Source organism: the organism of the source record quoted next, unplaced genomic scaffold (assembly GCF_019419815.1).
Source record: "Pyrus x bretschneideri cultivar Hongxiangsu unplaced genomic scaffold, Pyrus_bretschneideri_v1 Contig9, whole genome shotgun sequence".
NCBI classification, from domain to species: Eukaryota; Viridiplantae; Streptophyta; class Magnoliopsida; order Rosales; family Rosaceae; genus Pyrus; species Pyrus x bretschneideri.
In genome coordinates this window covers 1,734,631-1,746,116 of record NW_025999831.1, presented here as the reverse complement: position 1 = coordinate 1,746,116, position 11,486 = coordinate 1,734,631, and the positions used below count along the sequence as shown (strand labels likewise).

The following is an 11,486-nucleotide window of genomic DNA, read 5'->3' as shown; positions in this document are numbered from 1 at the left end:
GCTTTAATCCCAACGTGATTTGACCAACAATTGCATACTGATATATATATATATATATATATATATATATATATATATATTAATTGTTTCATGCTTTAATTAAATTTTGTGCGTAATTATCTTTATTAATTGATCAGTGGTTATTATATAATAGTATAGTTTATCCTATACTTGTTAAAACTTTGGGTTAATGACAAAAAACTACCTCAAGTTTGGGTCAAATGACACTTTCATACCTCATCTTTTAAAATTGACAATGTCATACCTCATCTTACGAATTTGTGTCAATGTTATACCTTCCGTTAGCTTGGCCGTTTATTTCTCAGTTAAATGCTGACGTGGCTTGATGCGGGACCCATTTTTATTAAAAAATTAATAAAAAAATTATTAAAAACAAAAAAATCATTTAATATTATTTAAATATTAAAATAATAAAGACCCATTTTTTTTTCTTCTCTCTTCTTCTTCTTCCCTCTTCTTCCCTCTTCTTCTTCTTCTTCTTCTTCTTCTTCTACAGGGGGACGAACTGGGTTTTTTTTTTTTTTTTTTTTTCTGGGTTTTTTTCTGTAGGTCCATGGTTATTTCGTGCATCTCCCCCTCTCTCTTCCCCATCATCTTCCTGCAACCCAGCAACCCAGAAAAGAAGAAGGAGAAAGAAGAAGAAGAAGAAGAGAAAAAAAAAAAAAAAAAAAACAGCAGCAAACCCGTCCACTCCCACCCAACCCCACCCCCCCAACCCCACCCCCCCCCCCCCAACCTAACCCGCAGAAGAAGAAGAAGAAGAAGAAGAGGGAAGCAGAAGAAGAGAGAAGAAAAAAAAAAAAAAGCCCAGTTCGTCCCCCTGCAGAAGAAGAAGAAGAAGAAGAAGAAGAAGAGGGAAGAAGAGAGAAGAAAAAAAAAAAAAAAAAAAAAAACCCCAGTTCGTCCCCTGCAGAAGGGGAAGAAGAAGAAGAAAAAAAAAAAAAAAAAAAAAAAACAAACAGCAGCAACCTAGTTCGCCCCCCTCACACCCACCCTCTCCTCTCCACACCCATTCCCCCACCCCCCCTCTCCCCCCTCCCCCCCCCCGGGACCCCCGTTGCCCATTTTCTCCTCGCCTAGGAGAATGGGTTTTTTTTTTTTTTTTTTTTTTAGGGGTTGTAGATAGTGGGTGCGAGGTTGGGGTGCGAAGGTGGGGAGGTTGGGTGCGTGGGTGTGGGGAGAAGAGGGGGTGAGGAGCAAGGAAAACAAATTGGTTTTTTTTTTTTTTCTCTTCTGTTTTTCTGGGTTGTAGTTGCAGAAAGGGGAAGAAGATGAAGATGGGGAGAAGGGAGAGAGGGGGGGAAGGGAGAATTGATGTTGGTTTTTTTTTTTTTTTTTTTTTTAAATAATTTTTCTTTATTATTTTAATATTTAAATAATATTAAATGATTTTTTTTGTTTTTAATAATTTTTTTATTAATTTTTTAATAAAAATGGGTCCCAGATCAAGCCACGTTAGCATTTAACTGAGAATAAACGGCCAAACTAACGGAAGGTATAACATTGACACAAATTCGTAAGATGAGGTATGACATTGTCAATTTTAAAAGATGAGGTATGAAAGTGTCATTTGACCCATACTTGAGGTAGTTTTTTGTAATTAACCCTAAAACTTTTGAGTGACAGACTGCTTTAATTTCTACAGTATTATAGCAATCTTACATCTCTCTCGCTTGTTATTAGACAGTATTACATAACAAATGGCAAGTCTAGAAGAAGCCAATAATGTTAAGCCTGAAAACTTTAGTGGCCATAATTTCCGTAGGTGGCAAAAACAAGTGCAATATTGGTTAACTGTCTTAGGATTTCAATCCGCACTTGAAGAAACTCAATCAAACAAGAATTTCTCTTCTAAAGAGTCATTTTCTAAACTAACCCCTGAACTAATAGAATACCATTGTCACAACAGAATCTTAAGTGCTCTTTCTGATCACCTCTATGATGTGTATCATGCTACTACATCCACCACCAAAGAACTTTGGGAGACTTTAGAAGTGAAATATGGAATTGTAGATGTTGGGATGGATAGGTTCACGGTCTCAAACTTTAATGATTATAAGATGGTAAATAATAAGCAAGGTTCTAAAAAACGTTAGGCGCTAGTTGGGAGGCGGGCTGGCGCCTAACGCCTAAGCGGCTAGGTGGAGTCTAGGCAGATTTAGGTAAAATTTTTGTATATCTTGTAAATAAGTGCATATTGACACTTACAAAAAATTATATTTGTATGAAATCCATGGATAAAATAATAAAATAATGATAAAATGCAAAAAGAGTATCCAACAAGTCCAAAATTTAAAAACACATTGAGCATATATGCCATATAACCATAATGAGGAGTATTGTAGGATGACACATGTACAACAAGTTCACAATTTTAAACCACTTAGATGTAGATAGGATTTTTTATTTTATTTTTTAATTTCATTAAAAAAAAGCCGCCTAGCCCGCCTAGGTAGCCGCCTACAGCCCATCCGATTTTTCCCAACAATTTGCAAGAAAACACCTCGGCTCACCACCGTCTAGCACCTAGGCCGTTTTTTAGAACATTGATAATAAGTCTGTGGGGGAACAAATACATGAGTGTCAAGAGCTATTAAGAGGTGTTGAAAAGAAAGGAACGAAGTTCAGTGAGGACTTTAAAGTTTCCTGCCTTATTGATAAACTGCCTCAATCTTGAAATGACTTTGCCAGAACCTTAAGGCATAAACAAGGATAACTTACTTTGGTTCAAGTCATAAATTCAATTAGGATTGAAGAGAAGCATAGGTCAAGCCAAAAGAAGGAAACCGAAAGTTAAACAATTGTGAACTTAGTTGAGAATGACACCAACAAAATTGGGAAAAACAAAAACAAGTTCACCATAAATAATAAGAAGAATTTCAAACCTAGAAGAACAAATTTTAAATTCAAATCACCCATCCAAAATAAGAACTTCCACAAGACTAAGGATCAAGGGAGAGAGAAGGGGATATAAATTATATTATTTACTAATCGGGTCGGATTCAGTTATGGATACGGTTTTCGGACCTCTATAACCGTATCCAAAACCATAACCGAATAATATAAACGGTTTTTCCCCATATCCAGAAAATATTCAAACTTCATACCCAGTTCCATTCGGGCAGTTATCCACGGTTATCAGGTTTAACGGTTAAAATTATCATCCCTATCACCAACCCTCTTTCCACCAGCCCGATAAGCACCCATGGCATATCAATCATCACCAACCTGCTCTCAATGGCTTGAAGGGAAAGGGCGGAGTGCTGCGGGAAGAAAATGAGGGAGAAAGGGTATAAGAAAGGTTCTTTTTATAATAAAATTTAGAAAATATTGGCTAATGACATGTGGCACTATATGAATGATCGAGAATCTTATCAAAAATTTGAGTGGATATTACTAATGGATAATAACACATGACACTACATAAATGAGTGAGAATTTTAACAAAAATCTACGAGATAATGATATGTGGACACGTGGCATTATATAAATGGTTGAGAACCTTATAAAAAATATGAGTGAATATTAGTAATGGATAACGACCCATGACACTACATAAATGGTCGAAAATTTTAACGAAAATCTACGACAATAATGATACGTGGAGGATAAGAGGAAGAAAACAATTAAAAATATATATAGAGCCCAAATAGCCACACTTTTTAACAAGCGGCCCAATTATATCGGCTCATTCCGGGTCAAGCCTTTCGCCCTAAGCGAGAAGCCCCAAGAAATGAAACCCTAGAAGCTGATTATAAAACCCTAACGAAACCTTTTTATTACTCGTCGAGACTGGAGTTTGAATTTTTGTAATTCAGTTAAAGTCATTTTCTTTGTATTAGAGTTGAATTACTGCAGTTTATATTAACATTTGATGCATCTTGGGATAATTTTGATCTCTTGGTTTATGTTTGCTTCTGTTTCATCGTCCTTTTTCTGATGAACTCTTTTTTAGGCCTTTCTTTGTCCCTCTGTTGCCTTGTCCATTTTTTCCCTCGTTTCACATTCTTCGTCTTGTCTTCGCTGATCCACATCTTGTTGTTGGTACATATTTTCGGCTGTTGAATATAAGCAAAAGTGGTGGTTTGTGCAGTAGATTCTTGTGAACTCAACGTGATAATCTTAATGGCTTGTAGAAAAGAAGAGGATGTTTGATTTTCATACTTAATTCACATGCACTCTAAAAAAGTTATCCGTACGCTATATTTTGTTACAATGCAGAGAAATATTTATGGGTTCATGATGATGTTTTTGAAGTGTCGCTAGTAATTTTTTTATTTTTCATGTTGTAACTGTTATCATGGTGTTCAATCAGAAATTAAAACTTATGTAGGGTTTTGTGTGCCATTGAACTTTGTTAAGTGACACTACAATTTACCAAAAACTCATCATAAATATAGTTTTTATCATTTATTATATTTAAAATTTCTATAATTATTTTTCCAACTAATTAATTTATACATGAAATTATTCTAATGATTTTTTCTACTCTCCTCTGTCTTCTTTTCTCTTTCCAAATTTTCTCTAGTGCTTCCCAAAGATCTGTCTTTCCTTTCTTCATAACAATATGGGGAAAGTCTGAAAAATGCCTCAACCTACAAGTCTGAAAAACAAAAAAAAAAACACTACACCATATAGGGTTTGTGAATTTGCAGAGGGGAAGGGCTTAGCCTCACAATAGGTTAGCAATAATGTAGTTCGAATTCGTCTTTGGCGAGAATTGAACCTAAGACCTCTCACTTACAAGTAAAGAGGAATATCATTAGACCATAGTAATAAATGGCAATAATTATATAAGTTTTAAATATAAAATCTTATATAAGATTTGCCATGTGACGAGTTTTGATTAGATTGTAGTGCCACTCAACAATGTCTAATGAGTTTTGATTAAATTTGGAATAATACAGTTATTTATATGTACACTTATGTATTTATATATTCTCATTTATGATCATTTAAATAATTGAAAGAACCAATATGAGATATTAACAAAATTATAATTTTAATGTGGATATATTTTAGAATATAATTTGGTGTAAGATTAAAATTCAATTTTCGTCCTTGAGACATTTAATCATCTTATTTATTAATTATATTTTGATGTTTTATTTCTTTTTTTTCTTTCTATTTTTAATGTTTTAATTAAATGGGCTTTTGAGCTATGCAAAAGATTAAAATTATAAAAAATAAAAAAAAACTAGTGCTAGATTAGAGCATCTTCAATGGAGATGTCAAAATATAAATGTCAAATGGTAATTTAATGGCTAATGTAGCAATGTTAGATTTTCTCTTTTTCCAACCGATATGTTTTTTTTGTTACAAATGATATTTGTATGACCCATTTTAAAAAGAAATCAATTAAAATAAATTTTCAAAATCTATAATTGGTGCATTAATGGGATCCACACAATAAAATAATTAAAAATTATTTGACATCATCTTTTCTCATATGTCAATACACATAGGATTGTCATATCGATTGGAGCTTGCTCCTACCTTCAAATTTAATTACATGGCATTCCACATAGGATTTGACATCTCATTTGGAGATGGTCTTATATATTCAATTTGATCCCTAGGGGAGTACTTTGCTAGATTACATATTCTATTTAATCCTTTGAAGAATACTTTTATTAAGATTTATATTCTATTTTTGTAATTTAATGTGTATTGTTATTTAAGATAAGGTATTGTACTAGCTAATCTACTATATATAAAATAAAAAATATTTCTTTGTATCTAATATACTATTGAGAAGCGGTGAAGGATGGATATCTTGAGAGCATAAAGGTGAAGGATGCATGTCTTGAGAGCACTGAGGAGAGGGAGAGTTCGGTTACGCCACACAATGGGCAGCTTAATTTGGTATTGAATTCGCCATCCACAAGATTTGAACCTAAGACCTCTCACTTCCAAGTGAAGAGGATTACCAACAGACTATAGTATTAAATTGCAATAGTATAGTAGATACAAAGAATAATTATTTTATTTTATTTTTTATATAGTAGATTAGCTAGTTGAAAACTTCATTTTAATCTTTAAAAAAGATGAGTTTTAGACTATAACCTTGTGTAAGATTAAAATCTAATTTTCTTCCCTGATACATTTAATTATCTCATTTATTGATTATATTTTGATGTTTTATTTATCTTTTTCTTCCTATATTTAATGTATTAATTAAAAGGGATTTTGAACATTAGTCCTTACAAAAGATTAAAAGTTAAAGAAAATTGGTGCTAGATTACATATTCAATTTAATCCCTTGAAAGTACATTGCTACATTATTCAATTTAATCCCTTGAAGAGTACATTTATTAAAATTTATATTCTATTTTTGTTATTTATTGTGTATTTTTATTTAACGTATCCACATTAAAATTATAATGTTCTTTCAATTATTTAAATGAACATAAATGAGAAAATATTAAAAGAAATTAGTGAGACAAAAACATGTAAATACATAAGTGTACATAAATGACTGTACTGAAATACATAACATTGTCTTGTTTATACCGAATTGTTTGTACCGAATTGTATTATAATTAACTTAAATATATGTACCAAAATATATTATATTGAATTAATATACCTAAATGTCAAACCAGAAATGTGTGTATCAAAATGTATGTACCAAAATCTATTATATTGAATTAATGCACCTATATATATGTATCGAACGATTTACCGGAATATATCATATGAATTAATGTACCTAAATAAAAAACATACAAATTGTATCGGAACATATAATATAAAAAAATTAATTTACCTAAATATAGACATCAAAATATATTATGATGAATGAAATTTAAATGTAATCAACACATTAAAAATAGGAAGAAAAAGAGAAATATAACATGAAAATATAATTAATAAATGAGATTATTAAATGTATTAGGGATAAAAATTGAATTTTAATTTTACACAAAATTATAGTCTAGAACTCATTTTTTCGAGGATTAAAATGAAGTTTTTGGAACCAACAGTAATGTATGGAAAAAGTTAAAAGCACCAACATCCTCTCATATGAGGGCATTAATCATACTGCTTGTTGTACAGAAACTAGTAACAGCACGGTACAAAGTGCATTTAGAATATGGTGGGGGATATTAAGATGAGAGATCATAGTTATAAATCTGCTGACCTCTGCATACTCAAAACATATAAGTTGACCAAATACTGGTATCCCCTCTTCATGCATAAACTTATCCAGTGTAAATATGATTTAGTTGAATCCAATAAACAAGTAATTTGGATCAACGATAGACCATTTGGTTCAAATACCATTCAAATTCCTACAAAAGCACATGAAACAATATGCCTCCACACATATAACCATGCTGACAAAGTTTGAAATAGAGTCTGAGAACATTAAGTCTGTAAGTATAATCTAGCACTCGCAGTGATAAATAATTTGTTTGCACCTAAAATATGCAAATTTTTACTTATTTGGGTTTAAAGTCAAAATATGACATTTTGGGGGGCTTAGTGTGCAAATATACCAAAAGTTGCATGTAGGAATGTTTCCCCACATGGTTTGAAACGGTGGTTTTTTTGTGAGTAAGGATGTTGGCAGACTTGAGAGTTGGACATGAGGAGAAAATAAGTCAATTTACTTCTTTTAAATATTAATTTATTGAAAGTGGATTTCAATAAATTAATAGACATGTGGTGGAAATGTAAGTTAACCTCTTTTAATATTATTTCATATGCAAATGGATGGTGGAGTTCTCTGCACAAATTCAATGTTCTCAGCGAAAGGAATGAAAATGAAGATGCAGGATTGTTTGTGATAAAACCTCATTTTTCTTTTTAGTATAAGGAATGAAAATGAAGGCGTTGGATTGTTTTTATCTGAAAACAAAGCGCGTAATTGGAAACTTAAAACATTTACGTGCTGGAATTAATTAGGGTGTCACAAACCTTTATTCAATGTCACTTATATTGTTATTTGCTGCATTATTTGCGACGTTACTTATACAAGAGTCGAGAATACTTTTGAGCTAACATTTAGAATTCAAATTTTCTATCATTTGCGAGGTCCATGTCATTTTTTCACAAAGGCCCTTTTTTGTAGCGTGGGGTCCACCTCATATGAAATTTCAACTATTCAAACCGTTTATTTTTCAAGTTGCAATTGACGAACACTTTGTTCTCTAAAAAACAATAAAATTTCATCATGATAATTAAATAGTCAAATGAGTTCATATTGAATCGAATTTTTGCAAGAATAATCTATAAATCGTGACTTACAAAATACATAGTTCGTATCATTGAAGTTAAAAATCTCTTCTTTTGAAGGGCCTGTATAAAAACATACTGGAAAGAGATTAACCCATTTTAATATATGCGGCTCATATATATTTGATATATTAAAAAAGGGATGGATATCTCAAATTTTTATAGTGATTTTCTCAATCAGAGTCTTGGTATCTATTCCTTTGCTATAGAAGTTTTCAAGGTATTCTTGGGCAGTGAAGTCTCGATAGACTGGTGGTTTCTCAGGTGACAAGAGCTCCGGAAGAGGTCCATAGCAGCCGTCTTCTCACCATTTGGCTAGGTTGAAAATAAATCACGATAGAGATCCGAGCTTCTTTCCATGAGTTGGCCAACACTCTGTGCTGTACAATTTGGTATTCCCCGTTGGAGATTATCTGCAGCCTCAGACAAAAACATGAGGTATAAACCTAACTGCACAGAGAAATAAATAATCTATTTGAAAAAGTATAATCATCAAACCAAACCTTGAATAAGTATGGCCATCATGAGTCATGCACATTCATGGTGAGGAAATGGATCCATTTTGATATTATTCTTTATACAAGAAGGTAAGATTTGGTCTGATCTCTCTAGATATGCATCCTTCACCTTTATGCTTTATTGCAAAATTACGACTAGTTTAAGCGTTCGTTTAGTTTTAAGTAGAGCTGGGCATTTAAAATAAAACCGAGTGAACCGTCCGAACTGCACCAACTGTTCGGTTTCGGTTTGGTTTTTTTTTTTTTTTTAATTTTCGGTGGTTAAACCGAACCACATCGATTTTAATCGGTTTGACAATCGGTTCTCAAAATTCTTAGGGTGCAGTTACTTTATTTTATTTTTTTAACCATAATTAATAAGTGTACTATGTAGTAATATAAATAGTTCGTTTGAGTTACCATGTTTCTACCACATAAAAACAAAACCTAATTAGTTTAAGAGTCCTTTTGGAAAAGAACATGGGGGACCTTTGGGAGAACGCAACAGATGCTGCCTTGGTGCTCTCCTTATTTTGTGTAACCTCAATTTCATATTTTACTAATTTGAAATAATCTATCTCATTCAAAAGGTTTATTCAATTGTGTTTTCTTTGAGCAATCACTCTTATATTGGTGCTACTGAAGCTTTTGGAGATAATTTTGTTATGTATTTTCGTTTCACACAAACCGATAACTGATCCAAACCAACCTGCCACTGTCGGTTAGCCGACTTGATCGGTTTTAGACGCAACTTGATTGGTTTCGGTTTGCAATTTTAACCCAACTAACTAGATCGGTTTGATTTCGGTTTGCAATTTTAACCCAACCAACTAGATCGGTTTGATTTCGGTTTTGGCCCAAAACCGATCCAACCCAACCCGTGCTCACTCATAAGTTTAAGAATGAGACCGCATGGGATTTAATATCGACGGCAATATCAATCTTCCACCTAACTTTTTTCATTTTAAATTAATTAGTCCTAATAAAAATTTGAAAAAGAGAGATATCTTGAAATTAAATAAATCAAGAGAAAATAAAGGAACAAAAACAAAATAGAATTTGCAAAAGGAGAAAAAAAAAAAGTTTTAGGGAATCATTGACCGAACAAAATATGGACAACATTCCTTGTTTTTCTCATACTTTTGTCCAAGAAAAAATAGGAAAAGTAATTGTACGTATCCAAGACACATTACTGTGTGGACTGTGCGGACGATGGAGGGGTGAATTCGATTAATTATCAGTTTGGTTGAAAGTGGTTTCAAAATAGTTGAAAGCGTTTTTTATGAAAATATTCTTGAAATTAATTTTTAGTAAAAAAATACAAATGAATCGTAGAACAACATTTGAAATTCTTCTTACAAGAAAACACATAATTGTAGAAAATACTTTAAAGGCTTTTGAAACTTAAAAATATTTCCTCTAAAAGTGATTCTAGATATACTCTTGTTGCAGAATTAAAACTATATCACCCGATTTATGTAGTTGGACGAGAAATGGTACATGCAAGAAAAAATATGAACATGCTATTGTCAAAGTTGGATTTACTTGAAGCAAGTCTCCAACGTTAATAATTAAACCTCCAGGCATAGGCTTCACATCCAACCACTCATTCCCATGCCTAACTTGCAACCCAGGCACATGATTCTGAAACAAAACAGTTATAATCCCAGGATCAGTATGTTCAGTAATCCCCACCGTTCGATCAGGCTGGGGACAATAAGGATAGCAATGCGCCACAAGCACCCTCGTATCCGAAAAGGTGAGCTCCTTAAACCTCCTTCCCTCCAACCCTAACCCTTCTGAAAGCAACTCCATCACGCCCGTTGCCACCTTGGTTGCATTGAAATCCCATGCAACCACCTCTTCCCCACAAGTCTCAGGTATCTCCTCCACCGCCGGCCTCTCTGGACTCATCCACACTTGTAACGAGTTGTGCCAGCTGGCAGCCGTCTTGCGGTACAAGTCGTTGTTGCTAGCATACATGACCCCCTTTCCCTCCTCTCGCTTGTAGTACTTGGCTTTGACCTCATGGGGCTGGTCGTGGAACGCTTTGATCGCGTTGACCGTTTCGCCCAAAACAGAAACGGGCACCCCGTGGTTGGTTACTTGGAGGAAACCGAAGTTTTTGGTGGCCGATTTCACTTGGTCAAAGTTTTTGGGGCGGTGGGCAGCGGAGTTGATGTGGGAAAGGTCGATCATGGGGATGTTGGTGTTGGTGTTTTTGCTTGAGGGTTTGAGATCGGACAAAGTTTGAGGGTCGTGGTTGAAAAATTGAGGGATGGGAAGTGATGCCAGAATCGGAGAGGCCCTTGACTCCCATCTTTGACTCGTCGAATTCTTTCACTTCCTTCATGTGGTCGTACAAAGTGGCATCAATATTTATGGCTGCCATTTTCTTAGCACAACTGCTAGAATCAGAACATTCAATCCAATATAACTATATATTTGTGCGTCTCCAATTATTTAATCTAACAACATATAAAGGCGGGGATGCGTTTGGTGCTCTTTATTTTTAATCGTCTTTTGTTGCCAAAGTCATGAGCTCACTGAAAGTTCTATTTTACTTGAGAGCAGTTCCACTGTTGCTAGGTTTACTGGGTAATAGGCAATTCAATCCTCCAAGTGAATAGTAATTTTTTTTCAATAAATAGTAATTGTTCAAGTGTATCTTCATCCCATAAACTAAATAGCTCATGCAATTTGTATTAAAATATTATTATTTTTTAT

The 11,486-nt window shown here is 33.5% G+C and overlaps 1 pseudogene; it reads right to left on the bottom strand.

The window, feature by feature from the left end:
• Window positions 1-8,413: 8,413 nt before the first annotated feature.
• Window positions 8,414-11,151, bottom strand: LOC103941682 (annotated as a pseudogene).
• Between the last annotated feature and the right edge of the window lie 335 nt (window positions 11,152-11,486).